This window comes from Eleutherodactylus coqui, chromosome 1 (assembly GCF_035609145.1).
Source record: "Eleutherodactylus coqui strain aEleCoq1 chromosome 1, aEleCoq1.hap1, whole genome shotgun sequence".
Classification (NCBI taxonomy): domain Eukaryota; kingdom Metazoa; phylum Chordata; class Amphibia; order Anura; family Eleutherodactylidae; genus Eleutherodactylus; species Eleutherodactylus coqui.
The window spans coordinates 503,067,823-503,086,390 of record NC_089837.1 but is presented as its reverse complement, the minus strand read 5'-3'; positions in this window follow the sequence as shown (position 1 = coordinate 503,086,390).

Below are 18,568 nucleotides of genomic sequence, written 5' to 3'. Positions count from 1 at the left end.
AGAAAGTAATGATAATTTTATTTCAGGAAACCCACTTCACCACCGCAAATACCCCCAGCTGCCACAACCGATATTACTCACACTGGTACTATTCCCCTCACCCAGACCGCAAAGTAGGAGGGGTCTCCATAGCCTTCCATAGATCATTAAAACCCCAAACCTTAGAAATAGAAGAAGACGAAGAAGGGAGATACATATTCCTGAAATTAAAACTGCTAAATGACGTGTACACTCTCCCTAACTTCTATTTCCCTAACCAGGGGCAGGTGTCCTTCGGCTCCAGAGCTCTTCGGAGACTGTCGGACTTCGCGGAGAATTCGATGATCGTTGCCGGTGGCGACTTTAACGTACCCTTGGATCCACACCTGGACACCTCCTCGGGACGCTCCTCGGTCTCCCACTCGGCTATCCGCAGACTTAAAAGGATGCTGGTGAGTCTACACCTGGTCGACCTGTGGAGATCTCTCCATCCAGCCGACAGGGATTATAGCTGTCACTCGAGGGTATACAATACATACAGCAGAATTGATTACAATTCGTATCGCATAAGCTTCTAGACGGGTTCCCTAAATGCTCTATAGGACATTTCATATGGTCAGATCATGCCCCAATACTAGGGGAACTCAAACCTACTAGACAAGACTATAGAGGTTTTAACTGGAAACTAAATGACAATCTCCTTAAGGATCCCACATGTCTGGCTGACATAAAAAAAACAATAGAGGTTTTCTTGGAGGCCCACGCAAACGACTCGACCCCGGCACCAATTAAGTGGGAGGCCTTCAAATGTACCCTTAGAGGGGTGTTCACGGCCCATGGAGCGAGGCTTAAAAAAGAAAGATCTCACAAACTTAAGCAGCTATTCTTGGAACTAGAAACCCGCGAGATGGCCAATAAAACTCAGAAATCGGAGACGCTGTTAGCAGAAATTATAGACATCAGACATAAAATCTTAGCCATACTAGACCAGAACACTCTTAACATCAGGGACAGATGCAGGGCGAACTGTTACGAATACAGTAACAAGTGCTACGCAAGGACCTTACGCCCCCGAGTTCCCCAGACGAATGTCATGTCCATCTGGGACTCCTCCGGGGGGAGGTCCACGCTCCGAGCGAGATATTAGAAGTTTTCAGGGCTTATTACTCCGACCTTTACAATATCTGAGGATTGGAGGGAATAGAGGAGCCCACCCACAGGGAACAAACAGTTCAATATCTATTACAAAACATACACAGAACTATCCCACAAGCAGAGGCGGAATTGCTCGAGGCGGACCTCTCTACGGAGGAACTATCCCAGGTCATACGGGACCTGAAGTTAGGGAAGAGTCCCGGGCCTGACGGCTTCACGCCAAGATTTTATAAAACCTTTGGGGACCAGCTAGCAGAAAGTATGTTGGCCGCATTTAATGCGGTATCTCAGGGGTGCCCATTCCCACCCCAGGCACTGCAGGCTAATATTGCGGTAATTTTGAAGCCGGGGAAGGACCCTCGGTCATGCAAAAGCTACAGACCCATCTCCCTCATAAACAGCGATTTAAAAATATTCTCAAAAATTTTGGCAAATAGATTAAATCCCCTCATCCCGTCACTCATACATGTAGACCAAGTGGGGTTTGTCCCTGGCAGGGAAGCCAGCGATAATACTATCAAAACTATCTCCCTAATCAATAAAGCACGGAACTCAGAAACCCCAATGTGCCTTCTAGCGTTGGATGCGGAGAAGGCCTTTGATGGGGTGAAATGGACCTTCCTGGAGTCGGTACTGGAGGGGGTGGATCTGGGCCCGAGGGCCCTCCGCTAGATAATGTCCCTCTACAGCTCTACCTCAGCGCGGATCAGGGTCAACGGTCTTCTGTCAGCACCCCTCGAGATACGGAGCGGAACTAGGCAGGGCTGCCCCCTCCCCCCCCCTCCTATATATACTCGCGATGGAGCCCTTGGCCGAGGCCCTGAGGAGAAATCCAGATATCTGAGGAATAGCAGGGGGGGGGCAAAGAGCATAAGCTATCCATTTTTGCGGACGACTTATTATTGTACGTCTCGAGCCCTGGTACCTCGATCCCCAAGATTAAAAGGGAACTCACTAGATACGGGAACCTTAGTAATTTTAAAATCAATCCCCAAAAGTCAGAAATTGTCAACCTCAGAGGCCAACCAGTTGAACGGGTCTCTCCCATACACGTGGAGGAACGATGCAATAAAATACCTGGGCATATTAATCCCGGCTGACCCACAAGAAATCTTTAACCTAAATTATAGACGGCTATTATCATTATTCGAGATGGATCTTGAAAGTTGGTCTAAATTGTACTTATCGTGGTTCGGAAGGATTAGCTCTAGAGATGAGTGAACGTACTCGTCCGAGCTTGATACTCGTTCGAGTATTAGCGTGTTCGAGATGCTCGTTACTCGTGACGAGTACCACGCGATGTTCGGGTTACTTTCACTTTCATCTCTGAGACGTTAGCGCGCTTTTCTGGCCAATAGAAAGATAGGGAAGGCATTACAACTTCCCCCTGCGACGTTCAAGCCCTATACCACCCCCCTGCAGTGAGTGGCTGGTGAGATCAGGTGTCACCCGAGTATAAAAATCGGCCCCTCCCGCGGCTCGCCACAGATTTGTTCTGACATAGAGGAGGGAAAGTGCTGTCTTGGTGGAGCTGCTATAGGGAGAGTGTTAGGAGTATTTTAGGCTTCAAGAACCCCAACGGTCCTTCTTAGGGCCACATCTAACCGTGTGCAGTACTGTGGAGGCTGCTTTTTGCAGTGTTGCACATTTTTTTTTTTTTTGGTATATCGGCCGTGCAGAGCATTGCGCCCTGCAGTAATTAGATATAGTGCAGGGCCAGTAGTGGTGAGGCAGGGACAGAAGACATATATTGTGAGGCAGGGACAGAACACATATATTGTGAGGCAGGGACAGAAGACATATTCATTGAATATAGGCAGTGGGTCTTTGCAAAAACATTTGGGAAAAAAAATCTATTTGGGCTGCCTGTGACTGTCCTCAGTGTTCTGGGTTTGTGCTGGGTGTAGTAGTCCTCCTCATTCATACGCAGCCAGCTAAGTGTTAAAGCAGGCTTGCACAAAATTATTTCCTGGCTCTGTCTGGGCTGTTAAATCACCGCTGTATTGCAATCCACAGTGCAACACTCTGCAGTTGTTTGACATACTCCAGGGCCAGAAGTGGTGACGCAGAGAGAGAAGAGATATATTGATTGAATATAGGCAGTGGGCCTTTGCAAAAACATTTGGGGAACAAAATCTATTTGGGCTGCCTGTGACTGTCCTCAGTGTTCTGGGTCTGTGCTGGGTGTAGTAGTCCTCCAAATTCATACGCAGCCAGCTAAGTGTTACAGCAGGCTTGCGCAAAATTATTTCCTGGCGTTCTGTAAGCGGTCAGCCTCCAAACACAGGCCAATAAGCGGCACATTTAATTGCAGCGTTCTGTTTCTGCATTACTGGTAATACAGCATGCTGAGGGGTAGGGGTAGGCCTAGAGGACATGGACGTGGCCGAGGACGCGTAGGCCCAAGTCAGGGTGTGGGCACAGGCCGAGCTCCTGATCCAGGTGTATTGCAGCCGACTGCTGCGCGATTAGGAGAGAGGCACGTTTCTGGCGTCCCCACATTCATCGCACAATTAATGGGTCCACGCGGTAGACCTTTATTAGAAAATGAGCAGTGTGAGCAGGTCCTGTCGTGGATGGCAGAAAGTGCATCCAGCAATCTATCGTCCACCCACAGTTCTGCGCCGTCCACTGCTGCAACTCAGAATCCTCTGGCTGCTGCTCCTCCTTCCTCCCAGCCTCCTCACTCCATTACAATGACACATTCTGAGGAGCGGGCAGACTCCCAGGAATAGTTCTCGGGCCCCTGCTCAGATTGGGCAGCAGTGGTTCCTCTCCCACCAGCGGCTCGTCACCGACAAGAACTTTACTAATACTAAAATCATAAATTTTATTAATATTCGTTAAAAGAAAGGGAAAGGGAGGGGGGACCATACACAAAAAATCCACAAACAAAAAGAGTTTCTTATAAATGTTGGTCCGTCTTCAAAGTGACTTGACCATCACTACACTCACTACTCTGTTATCTTCTGAGTGAGAAAATGTTTCTTCTTTTCTTATTATATTCCTTTCATAACCTACAAGTGCTGTATACGATTGATACTTGTAGCACCAAGTTATGTTGGGAGAAAAATATAGTCTCAAACGTTGAAGGTGATGGAATAATCTGACTCTGTCACCCGCACGTTGTATTTATGCGATTTTATATGAAATCCAGAACATTCATTCTTATAATATCCCTAGATAATATCAGCAAAGAGATTCATATTTGATATTTCTGTATTTTCTATATCTGTACACACTGTCACAAAATCAACCTCAGATTGAGTAGATAGAGGAATCTATGTTTAATCTTTTCTATATCTGTACACACTGTCACAAAATCAACCTCAGATTGAGTAGATAGAGGAATCTATGTTTAATCGACGCGTTTCTGTGACACTATTTTCGTATCACTTCATCAGGATGGTTTCATTGTATGTACTTCAAATCATATATCTTGCTTTGTTAGGGTTAGTACTTATGAATTGTTCATTCTCTCCAGAGCCAGAAGGCTGTACTGATAATGACAGGTTGTGGCTTAAATCGTCAAAAACTTAGAGGATCATTAGTGCTTTATTGCAAGCTGAGAACGATCCGTTTTGGCTTGACATTTCACAACTCCTCTTTATACCGTCCTTATATAGGATGGCAAACAGATCTAAGCCCCCCACGATAGGTATATATGTGTCCGCGTAAAAAAAAAAAAAAAATCTTAGCGGGCAATAAATGTAGCAGCCTTAGTTCACTCTTGGTCCTGTACCTCGCACAGCTGAATACACAGTTCCTATCGTAGCAAAACCCACATTTACAGAATTAGCATGTTAGTACAAGACATGCCTGTATATGTGTATGATGATAGTGGTAACCCTTGTATGTATCCGCTTTCAAATATTGAGGTCACAATGCTCCTGACCTCTAAGATTAAATAGCTACTTCAAGCGATAGAGACCCACATTCAGAAAGTGAACACACTTTGGTGATCAATTTTTTAGAAATAAGCATTCAGTATATAAGCTTCAATTTGTTGCAATTCATGTATCAGAGAAGCTTATTAAACTGAGCGCATAGTTGAACTGATACAGGGGTCCATATTTAGCGGTTTAGTACATGACGGTACATCATGCATAGATATAACTGTGCAACTGAGGGAATCTGCAGAGCCCACATTTACGGGGCAAGAGAGGAAGAGAGGCCCACATTTACGGGGCAAAGGAGAAAAAGAAGCCCACATTTACGGGGCAGAGGAGTATAGAGGCCCACATTTATGGGGCAGAGAGTTTAGAAAACCCAAATCAGTGGGACAAAGATATATCAGAGCCACGTCAGCTGCATTAGATGGAAAGCAGCTAGCGTGACCATAGGGAGACAGAGCTGGTCTGTATGTGTGCTTTACCTTCTTTTATATGCCTAGCTCCACCCTTTCTTCTTGGGGGCTCGTCCTTTACAACCAGTCAGCATTGTTCAGTCAGTATGGGCTCATTAGCGAAATCTCTCGATATTTGTGACGTCATCACGTCACGTCGTCGCTCCGTACGTGGCCCCGCTGGGTCCTGGGAACTTCCCCATGCAGCCACAGCGTTGCCAACGTTACCGGAACGCCGGCACAGTAGCGGTGACGCTAGCATCGTCACCTAGGCTACGGCCAGACAGCGGAGGTGTGTCTATCACAGCGAAGGCATTGCCGGTGTTACCCGGACGCTGGTAACATAGCAGAGATGTTACCATGGCCACCAGGACGCTGGAACCTTACACATGCGCTCTGGCTCAAAAACGGATGTTTGTCTCTCTGATACCTTGTACAGGCATTTTAAAATAAAGCTCCTATAGAGGCAATTAATTATAGAGCCCAATTTGGTTTATATACTGAAATAGGGATGTTAAATATAAAGATAATTCATATATCCCTGCCATACATGCTTCCAAGATTTTTAGAGGAAAGGACAGATATGCCCCATTGATGATAATATGAACAGCCAAGGTCATTCTTTGTACCAGATACTCCAGGACATTTTCAGGGTTTTTTACCAAACAGGTAAGTCTACTTATTATTGATCTCAGGAACAGGGGATCGAAGAGGGTTCTTTCTGATATTTTTTATATTTTTTATATAATAGTTCTTACATTGATTTTTGGTGGACTGATGTATAACTTCAGATCCTGTTTTCTTCGCACGTCAGTTGCAACAGCACGTGGAGCAGACAGAGTTAATACTTCAGCTGCAAACGTTGTTATGATCATAATAAAGGTCATGATGTTATTTATATCATCTCATAAGGCGCTATAAAAGGCAGGTTTGATGTTTCTACCTGTACTTCAGTTATCAACATCAACCTTATCCATTTATTTTTGTGCAGACAAAACGTATGTTCCTTTAAATGAATGACGTAAAAGATAAGCACTCATTTAGTCCTTTTGGTGCACAAGAGTCCATTCTGAAGATCCATCCGGATTCTTTTTGCTGCAATTTTCTGTCTATATCTCCCCGTCTTCCGTTGCTTCTTATTGCCTCTATTCCACGGAACATTACTACCTCAGGATTTCCGCCATGTTTTTCAATGAGATGTGTTGCCAAACTCGTTTTCTCTTTCCTGTTTATATTTCCTACATGTGCAAGCACACGACGGCGAAGCTGTTGCATCGTCTTGCCAATGTAGTCCCTAGGGCAAGGGCACGTTGCCATATAAACGACAGCACTTGTTCTACAGTTGATAAAATCCTTTATGATGTATTCTTTTCCTGTGGACGAACTACTGAAGGTCTTGCATCGATGCATAAATTTACACGACTTGCATCCCGAGCAAGGGTAGGAGCCTTTAACTGGCTCTGTTTGTAACCACGTTGTTCTTAGCGATTTTTGAGAGAGATGGCTATGGACAAGGCGATCTTTCAGATTTCTCCCTCGTCTATATGTAATCATTGGCCGATCCGACAAAAAATCTTTAATATTTCCATCTTTGGTGAGAATATCCCAATATTTACTTAGAATGTTATGTACATCTTGAGATTTCTTGTCAAAGGAGCCTATCACTCTGATCAACTTGTCATCCTTGATCTTTTGTTTGACCTCTAAAAGGTCCTCTCTTTTCGAGACTTCCGCTTGATTATAAGCGTCTGTTACCACATTATCTGGATAGCCCCTATCAATGAACCTTTTCCGCATCTCTTGAGATTTTATACGAAACTCCCCCTCACTGGAGCAGTTCCGCCTTGCTCGAATAAACAGACTTTTTGGGATCCCCCTTTTAAGTGAGGCTGGATGGTGGCTGCTCCAGTGAAGGAGAGTATTTGATGCTGTCTGCTTACGAAAAATTGTAGTTTCCAACTGGTCATTCTCTGTTTTCGAGATGGAGAGATCAAGAAATGTGATTTTTTGCGGATTAATCTCTGATGTAAGAAACAAATTGAGATCATTGTTGTTCAGGCTCAATACGAAGTTTTGGAATTCACTCGGATCGCCGGTCCATAGAATAAACACATCATCTATGTAGCGGAGCCACAAATCAATCGATGCAGTCCATCTCTCGTTTTCTTCACTGAACACTTTGGTTTCCTCCCACCAGCCCAGGTACAGATTAGCATAACTGGGGGCACATGGGCTCCCCATTGCTGTACCCCTGAGCTGGTGGGAGAACTTACCTTCGAACAGAAAATAGTTGTGTTCGAGGACAAACGTTAACAGTTGAAGTAGGAACTAGAGATGAGCGAACGTGTCCGTAACGGACACATCCGCACCCGGACACCGGCTTTAGCGAACACTGGAGTGTTCGCGCGTAAGTGTCCGGGTGCCGCCGGGGGGCGGGGAGATGCGCGGCGGCGCGGGCGGCAGTAGCGGGGAACAGGGGGGAGCCCTCTCTCTCTCCCTCTCCCCCCCGCTCCCCGCCGCACCCCCCCGCGCTGCCACGGCGGCCCCCGAACTTTTTCGCCCGAACACCGAGGTGTTCGCAAAGTTCGGTGTTCGGGCGAAAAAGGGGCGGGGCCGAACGTGTTCGCTCATCTCTAGTAGGAACGCATTATGTTCCTTTAGATAATTCCCCCTTTGGGACAGAAAGAATTCCGCAGCTTCCAGCCCTTTTACATGGGGAATGGAACTATACAAGGACTCCACATCGAGACTTGCCAACATAGTTCCCGGAGATAAAGAAATGCCCTCTATTTTTTTCAGTACATCCATCGTGTCCCTGACATACGTGGGCAGTGCTTCGACAAAGGGCCTCAATAACTGATCTAGATATTTGCTAATCCCCTGGGTTATGCTGTTAATGCCCGAAACGGAGGAGTTTATCGTGACTGATGCCCAACCATTGGAAAGTTCCCGGGGTCCGGGGGATGAGGCTGGGGACTTCCGGCAACTGTCTCAAGACCTTTCAGTGGGTGAGGAGGACGATGACGATGAGACACAGTTGTCTATCAGTGAGGTAGTAGTAAGGGCAGTAAGTCCGAGGGAGGAGCGCACAGAGGATTCGGAGGAAGAGCAGCAGGACAATGAGGTGACTGACCACACCTGGTTTGCTACGCCTACTGAGGACAGGTCTTCAGAGGGGGAGGCAAGGGCAGCAGCAGGGCAGGTTGCAAGAGGCAGTGCGGTGTCCAGGGGTAGAGGCAGGGCCAGACCGAATAATCCACCAACTGTTTCCCAAAGCGCCCCCTCGCGCCATGCCACCCTGCAGAGGCCGAGGTGCTCAAAGGTCTGGCAGTTTTTCACTGAGAGTGCAGACGACCGATGAACAGTGGTGTGCAACCTTTGTCGCACCAAGATCAGCCGGGGAGCCACCACCACCAGCCTCACCACCACCAGCATGCGCAGACATATGATGGCCAAGCACCCCACAAGGTGGGACGAAGGCCGTTCACCGCCTCCCGTTTGCACCGCTGCCTCTCCCCCTGCGCCCCAACCTGCCACTGAGATCCAACCCCCCTCTGAGGACACAGGCACTACCGTCTCCTGGCCTGCACCAACACCCTCACCTCCGCTGTCCTCGGCCCCATCCACCAATGTCTGTCAGCGCACCGTCCAGCCGTCGCTAGCGCAAGTGTTTGAGCGCAAGCGCAAGTACGCCGCCACGCACCCGCATGCTGTAGGGTTAAACGTGTACATTGCCAAATTTATCAGCCTGGAGATGCTGCCGTATAGGCTTGTGGAAACGGAGTCTTTCAAAAATATGATGGCGGCGGCGGCCCCGTGCTAATCAGTTCAAAGTCGCCACTACTTTTCCCAATGTACTGTCCCAGCCCTGCACGACCACGTCTCTCGCAACATTGTACGCACCCTCACCAACGCGGTTACTGCCAAGGTCCACTTAACAACGGACACGTGGACAAGCACAGGCGGGCAGGGCCACTACATCTCCCTGACGGCACATTGGGTGAATTTAGTGGAGGCTGGGACAGAGTCAGAGCCTGGGGCCGCTCACGTCCTACCCACCCCCAGAATTGCGGGCCCCAGCTCGGTGCTGGTATCTGCGGCGGTGTATGCTTCCTCCACTAAACCACCCTCTTCCTCCCACTCCTCCAACGCAACCTCTGTCACACAATCAAGATGTGTCAGCAGCAGCAGCACGTCGCCAGCAGTCGGTGTCGCGCGTCGTGGCAGCACAGCGGTGGGCAAGCGTCAGCAGGCCGTGCTGAAACTACTCAGCTTAGGAGATAAGAGGCACACGGCCCACGAACTGCTGCAGGGTCTGACAGAGCAGACCGACCGCTGGCTTGCGCCGCTGAGCCTCCAACCGGGCATGGTCGTGTGTGACAACGGCCGTAACCTGGTGGCGGCTCTGCAGCTCTGCAGCCTCACGCACGTGCCATGCCTGGCCCACGTCTTTAATTTGGTAGTTCAGCGCTTTCTGAAAAGCTACCCATGCTTGACAGACCTGCTCGGAAAGGTGTGCCGGCTCTGCGCACATTTCCGCAAGTCCCACACGGACGCTGCCACCCTGCGCACCCTGCAACATCGCTTTAATCTGCCAGTGCACCGTCTGCTGTGCGACGTGCCCACACGGTGGAACTCTACGCTCCACATGTTGGCCAGGCTCTATGAGCAGCATAGAGCTATAGTGGAATACCAACTCCAACATGGGCGGCGCAGTGGGAGTCAGCCTCATCAATTCTTTTCAGAAGAGTGGGCCTGTTTGGCAGACATCTGCCAGGTCCTTGGAAAGTTTGAGGAGTCTATCCAGATGGTGAGCGGCGATGCTGCAATCATTAGCGTCACCATTCCTCTGCTATGCCTCTTGAGAAGTTCCCTGCAAAGCATAAAGGCAGACGCTTTGCGCTCGGTAACAGAGCCGGGGGGAGACAGTATGTCGCTGGATAGTCAGAGCACCCTCCTGTCTATATCTCAGCGTGGTGAGGAGGATGAGGAGGAGGGGAAGAGACAGCTTGGCCCACTGCTTGCCTGTCATCCTTTCAGCGTGTATGGCCTGAGGAGGAGGATCCTGAAAGTGATCTTCCTAGTGAGGACAGCCATGTGTTGCGTACAGGTACCCTGGCACACATGGCTGACTTCATGTTAAGATGCCTTTCTCGTGACCCTCGCATTACACGCATTCTGGCCACTACGGATTACTGGGTGTACACACTGCTTGACCCACGGTATAAGGACAACCTTTCCACTCTCATACCCGAAGAGGAAAGGGGTTCGAGAGTGATGCTATACCACAGGACCCTGGTGGACAAACTGATGGTAAAATTCCCATCCGACAGCGCTAGTGGTCGAAGGCGCAGTTCCGAGGGCCAGGTAGCAGGGGAGGCGCAGAGATCAGGCAGCATGTACAGCACAGGCAGGGGAACACTCTCTAAGGCCCTGGACAGCTTTATGGCTCCCCAGCAAGACTGTGTCACCGCTCCCCAGTCAAGGCTGAGTCGGCGGGAGCACTGTAAAAGGATGGTGAGGGAATACGTAGCCGATCGCACGACCGTCCTCCGTGACGCCTCTGCCCCCTACAACTACTGGGTGTCGAAGCTGGACAGGTGGCCTGAACTCGCGCTGTATGCCCTGGAGGTGCGTGCTTGTTCTGCGGCTAGCGTCTTGTCAGAGAGGGTGTTTAGTGAGGCTGGGGGAATCATCACAGATAAGCGTACCCGCCTGTCAACCGACAGTGCCGACAGGCTAACACTCATCAAGATGAACAAAGCCTGGATTTCCCCAGACTTCTCTTCTCCACCAGCGGACAGCAGCGATACCTAAGCAATACGTAGGCTGCACCCGCGGATGGAAGCATCGTTCTCTATCCCCATCAAAAACGGGGACCTTTTTGCTTCATCAATCTGTGTATAATATTCCTCCTCCTCCTCCTCCTCCTCCTCCTCCTCCTGCTCCTCCTCCTGAAACCTCACGTAATCACGCCGAACGGGCAATTTTTCTTAGGCCCACAAGGCTCAGTCATATAATTTTTGTAAACAATTTTTATACGTTTCAATGCTCTTTAAAGCGTTGAAACTTTCACCTCCACCAATTTTTATTTTAACTGGGCTGCCTCCTGGCCTAGTTACCAATTAAGCCACATTAACCAAAGCGATTAATAGATTTCACCTGCCCTCTTGGTTGGGCATGGGCAATTTTTCTCAGGTACATTAGTACTGTTGGTACACCAATTTTGGGGGGCCCTCGCCTACAGTGTAATCAAATGAATTTTTAGCCCACCAGCATTACAGCTGACGTTACATCCGCTGTGTTGGGCACTGCAATGGGATATATTTATGTACCGCCGGTGGGTTCCAGGGAGCCACCCATGCCGTGGGTCCACAGGGAGTTGTAACTGCATGTGTCCACTTCTAAAGAACCCCAGTCTGACTGGGGCATGCAGTGTGGGCCGAAGCCCACCTGCATTAAGCACAACATTACTACCTCAGCTGTGATGGGCAATGCAATGGGATACGTTTATGTGCAGCCGGTGGGTTCCAGGGAGCCACCCATGCTGTGGGTGCACACGGAATTCCCATTGCGGAGTTGTACCTGGCTGTGACTATTTATAAAAAAACGCGGTCTGACTGGGGTATGCAGACACCTTGACAGAATGAATAGTGTGTGGCACATAGGTTCCCCATTGCTATGCCCACGTGTGCAGCTCCAGATGGAGGTGGCACAGGATTGGATTTCTCATTGCTTCTGTACAGCATTGTGGACTATCGCCCCGCCCCTTTTAAAGAGGGTCGCTGCCTAGCTGTGCCAACCCTCTGCAGTGTGTGCCTGCTTTTCCTCTGGCAGACGCATTTATAAATAGACATGAGGGTGGCGTGGCATGAGGGCAGCTGAAGGCTGGGCAGGGACAGTTTGGTGTGCGCTGTGGACACTGGGTCATGGGGGGGGGGGGGGGTTGGGCAGCATGTAACCCAGGAGAAGTGGCAGCAGAGTGTCCTGCAGGCAGTGATTGTGCTTTGTTGGAGGTAGTGTGGTGCTTAGCTAAGGTATGCATTGCTAATGAGGGCTTTTCAGAAGTAAAAATTGTTGGAAGGGGGGGGGCACTCTTGCCGCTATTGTGGCTTAATAGTGGGACCTGGGAACTTGAGATGCAGCCCAACATGTAGCCCCTCGCCTGCCCTATCCGTTGCTGTGTTGTTCCCATCACTTTCTTGAATTGCCCCGATTTTCACAAATGGAAACCTTAGCGAGCATCGGCGATATAAAAAAATGCTCGAGTCGCCCATTGACTTCAATGGGGTTCGTTACTCGAAACGAACCCTCAACATCGCGAAAAGTTCGTCTCGAGTAACGAGCACCCGAGCATTTTGGTGCTCGCTCATCTCTAATTAGCTCCCTTAAAATAAACTTGCTGCCCAGAATCTTATGTCTTTCAAACCGCGCCATATGATATCCCCAGGAACCTTTTTAATACACTAAAAAAGGCGTTAGTAAAGTCTATATGGAAGAACCAAAAACCCAGAATTAGCTATAAGACCTTAACCCGCTCTAGGCCAACCTGGGGGGCGGGCCTCCCAGACCTCGAACTATGCCACAAGGCAGCGATAGGAAAATGCATAATAGACATACTCCACCATTCAGAAGAAAAAACATGGGTGACATTGGAACTAGAACAAAATAACATAAACTTGGGGGTGCCTTCTGGATCCCAGGGAAGGAAGATTGGAGGGACCAGGGAGCGTCATCTCAAGCGCTACATCTGATTGGAACCTGGATACGGGTCACTAGAAACAGTAAGATAGCGACCGTACCCGGTCCCCTGACACCCCTAAAGGGAAATCCTCAACTCGTAGCCACACAAGCGGCAAAGACACTGTCCATCCTCCCGGACAATTCTAGACCTCTTACTCGAGACGTATGGGGAGCAGGAGGAATGCGCTCATTAAATGACATAATAGGAAGCCATAGAGTTAAACCAGGAGCTTGGATGCAATATTTGTAAATCAGGAATTATCTGAGCTCACTTGGGGATCCCAGGAAGCTAAACTCCGTTTGAGGAGATCTGTTTGGCCCCCCTCCCCCCGACCCACGTGATATCTCTGCTGTATGGATTGTTGCTAGACGGTAGACAGAAGGAGTCACGCCCGCAGTGGGAGACGAGATGGGAGGAGACAATCGGGAAGCAGTTCTCCGAGGAGCTCTGGAGCAGGGCATACAAGCTTTCTCACAAAATGTCCATATCATCCAAGGCCCAGGAACTTAACTACAAGATCACCTCACAATGGTACAGGACTCCGGAGAGACTCCATAGAACCTTTCCTGACATGCCGGAGAAATGTTGGAGATGCGGTCTGGAGGTGGGTTCCATGTTACACATCTGGTGGTCCTGTCCACTGATTGCCTCGCTCTGGGGGGACATCGCCAGGTTGTACAATAAGATATGTAGGTCTAACCTTGACTTGACTCCCGAAATAGCCCTTCTCTCCATGTTACCAGGCACTATATCCAGAATCAAAAAAGGTCTCCTAAGACATTTTATTATAGCTATGCGCCTTATCATCTCACAGCACTGGAGACAGAGGGGCGAGCCCTGCAGGTTGACCTGGATAGAGGCAATGGAACAAACTAAACATATGGAGGAACTCAGAAGCTCAGACTCCGAGCCCGGTGACACTCATGCGACCGCAGGCGACACCTGGAGCGCCTGGATTGACTTTAAGGAATCTCCATCCTTCCGTGCATGGCTAATTAACGGCTCATTATAAACACTAACATACTGGGAGACCCGAGGTGGAAACGAGCCCCAAGCTTGGGAACTATCTGCTCATGGGCCAGATCACCTGTCGCGCTTATATATGCAAAATGTTATAAAGAGATGATAGAAGACCATACCCATTCTGTCCTCCCCCCTATCCTCCCTTCCTCCCTCTATCCCCCACTTCACCCCTTTACTTCCTTCCTGCTCTTCCCCATACCATGTCCTTGTCTGTCTTTGTTTCCCCCGTTCCTCCTGGCACTTTCCCCAGGACTATAATTTTAGTATATATTTGTACTGGATAGGTTTACATAATACCTGCATTGCTACTTATTTTACAATATGGAAAAGTTTAAATAGTCTCACCAGGGGAGGCGGGAGTGTGAGGGACACCGGGACTCCCAGACACAACCAACCGAATTACCAGAAAGGGGATTTACCCTTTTGAGCACTGGGAGGCGGAGAACTAGGGCTGTGCAGACCACATCCCGAGGTTGGCAGTTCCCATAAGGATTACGATATATATATATGATCCTCCAAAACATCACTAACTGTCTGTCCGCTGTCTCTAACACCATGTCCTCTCTCTACCTAAAACTAAACCTCTCTAAAACTGACTTACTGGTATTTCCACCCTCCACTAACCGACCTCATCCTGACATCTCCATCTCAGTGTGTGGCGCCACCATAACTCCTAGACAACACGCCCGCTGCCTTGGGGTCATATTTGACTCTGATCTCTCTTTTGCCCCCTACATCCAATCTCTTGCCCGAACATGTCAGCTGCACCTCAAGAACATCGCAAGAATCCGCTCTTTTCTCACTGTGGAGACGTTAAAAACGCTTATTGTCGCCCTCATCCACTCCCGGCTCGATTATTGCAACTCGTTGCTGATCGGCCTCCCCTGCACCAGACTCTACCCTCTCCAGTCCATCCTGAATGCGGCAGCCAGGCTCATCTTCCTGTCCAGCCGCTACTCGGACGCCTCTGTCCTGTGCCGGTCACTGCACTGGCTGCCCGTTAAATACAGAATTCAATTCAAACTCGCTACCTTCATCCACAAAGCCCTCCACAGTGCAGCGCCCCCCTATATCGCCTCCCTCATCTCAATCCATCAACCAGCCCGGGCTCTCCGCTCTGCTAATGAAACCAGACTGAGCGCCCCTTTAATTCGAACTTCTCATTCCCGCCTCCAAGACTTCTCCAGAGCAGCACCGGTCCTCTGGAACGCACTACCACAGGCTACCCGAGCAATCCAGGACTCGCAGAACTTCAGGTGTGCTCTAAAAACACACCTCTTCAGGGAGGCATACCGCATTCCCTAAACAAACCTCTCTGTACTCCGCCTGATAACATGCTCCCTGACCTACTGACTGCAATCCCTGCTAGCCATCATAAACCGCTCCTGCAGTCACACCGTTTCTGCCGTCACACGGCTAAATGTCTGACCATTGTCTATGTGTATAGCATCGCTCACTCTCCACCTCGCCATACCGTGCACATCTCCAGCCCCTTTACCTTCTGTATCACCCCATTACTTGTAGTATGTAAGCTCGTTGGAGCAGGACCCTCACCCCTATTGTTTCCATCAACTGATTACTATATGTAACCGTGGTTCTGTAATGTTTGTATTTTGTCTTTCTGTATTCCCCCCTGTCTATGTAAGCGCTGCGGAATATGTTGGCGCTATACAAATAAAGATTATTATTATTATTATTATATATATAATATACAGCTAGGAATGATTTTCAGGGAGGGGATTATGATTTTCAGGGAGGGGATTATATTTAAAGTCTTCCCCTGAAAATTATTGGGGGGGGGGGGTTGCTGTCATACTATTGCTTTCAATGGGGCTGCCTGCAGCAGCAGTGGCCCCACTGACAGCAATAGGCACGCAGCTTCGTTCACGCGTGTTTTTGCACGTGCGTGGACTTGCGGATTTGTGTACACACACACACGCATGCATGTTCAATACAACGCTCGTGTTAACAAGGCCTAAGTCTGCAGCACAAAATCTGCAAAAAAATTCAAACCATTTGGTGCCGATTTTTTTTTTTTGTGTAAATTTAGCCCCCTAATTTGAAGAGTTAGAGTCTACCTTCACACAGGCAAGCTTGATACTGGGCCAAGATGCTCCCAGCGATATCGTAATAGCGATTTTTCTGACGCTTCCGACACGCGACGCTGCAGCGTGCTTCTTTCATGCACGATTTTGTTCTTTTTACTGTGCAAGAGATGCAGATTTGCTGATGTGTCGGTCCGGCCCGCTCTCACATCGCTGACATACAGCTCACTCTTTTGGAAGAGAACAGAGATGCTTGAGTATTTTTGCTTTGTTGGCTCATGTTTTGTATCTTCTGACATGACTTCCCAGCTAAATTCTGTCCTGAGCTGCCTTATTTCCAGGACGTCTGGCGAGCGGCGTAGCATGTTGCAAGAGGAGCCAAGAAGGAGGCGCAGCATGTGGGTGCATTCTCTGGTGGCTATGTGGTCTGAAAAAGCGCACTGCCATTCCTTGTTTTTGGATTTGCACAGGCATCCAGAAACATTTTTTTTACTTCACCCACATCTCAATTGCTACATTTGATAAGCTCCTAGAAGTGGCGCTCCGCGCACGTTTTCACGCGGACAAATTGCGGCTGTGTGCATATTATTGCATTTTCTAATGCAATCCTATGGCAGCGGGCGCGGGTGGGAATTGTGCAGGGAATTTCCGCCAGTGTGCAGGGCGCCATTCATACTGTCCCCCAGCATGTTTATTCAGAAAAATCCAAAAACCCAGTGGTTTTAACCATAAAGACACTTTTTTCCAACAATAAAAATGAAAAACAGTATAACAGTGACCGTTTCATAAACTGCAGCTCCGTTAATGTGATCTATATAATTGAATGCACTAGTTGCAATATTCAGGACATGGGATGCATCTCATGAAAAGTAAGAACGAGGATTACAGAACATGCCAGAGGTATAAAAAATTCTTTATCAGGACATTCAGGAGCAGTAAAACACTTTGTGGAATAAGAATAACATCATTAGCTTTAGGCGGAACGAATTAAAAGTTGTGACCGATAATAGAAGACAAAAGCTTTATAAACAGGAAGCTTATTGGATTATGGAACTAAACCCCAGAATACCTCTGGGTAGGAAACCAGAACGGATTTAATGTATGTCTATTAATTTACAGTTTTTTATTTCATTATTATTTATTATCCATTTTGCCCCGTTAGATATTGATTTTGCATAAGTGTGCTTTTTGATAGATTTTATTGGTATTAATACAGTTATGCACATTGTGTATTTATTTCACCATTAATGTAATTTAACACGACACATTTTGTTTATCACATCATAAGTTTATTATGTGCATCAACTAACAATAATGAATTACCTGATACATACAGCTATACATATACACTGGTTGGTGCTAATAGCAGAGCACATTCCATTTCGATGTTCTATTCAGCGTTCCAAGGGTTAACACACAGGATGTTTTTTACTTGGTGATGGTGGATATCTATTTAAGCAGGTTGGACGTGATTTTAACACTGAGGTGAAGAAGAGTTCGCTTGTGAACTCGAAACGCATTCTTTATAAACCTGCTTGTTTTTGTGGCCTATTAGATCTGATAAAGATAGAAGCATTCTTTCTGCTTGTCAAGTTCCCATTATCTGGATTGTGGGTTCATGATCAGAGCTGCTGTCAGCGCCAGGTTTTTATTGCAACAATTGAAGCTTGCCAACGATGATTACCTAGGATGTATCAATCTGCTTTCTATGGAGGCCGTTGGGAGATGTCCACGTGTACATTCTGCGTTTGGGTTGCATAAACATACAGGGACTCCCACATTTGCATGACGCTCAGGAACCGAGAATTGCGCATCTCGGATCAGATGCGTCCAAAACTACTCATGTGTGGGCTCAAAACACACGTAAAATCACAACAGGAAATATTGTGGTCATATTTTCATGGTGAGTCACACCCACACGGAGTTATGAAGGAAATATGTATTTCAGGGAATTATGTGTCCCAAGATAAGCCATACCCCACGGGGGCTGGAAGGAACTAAATGGGAGTTACCCCAGTGAGAGTTTAAAAATCGCACACGGATGTGTGCTCATGGTCAGCCCCTTGGAGGTCACTATACGTGAGGTCTGGTCGGCAATTCTGGTGCGACTCCACGCCACAGAATGGTAACACTCTTCTTTTAACCCTTGTTATTTTACTGTCTGTGATATCACATGTAAGGCTCTTGCCATTTATCTTGTAACATCATTTTTGTATTTTTCTGTAAATAAGCACTGCTCTTTTCTTTGACAATTAAACGTTAAATTAATTATTGAGC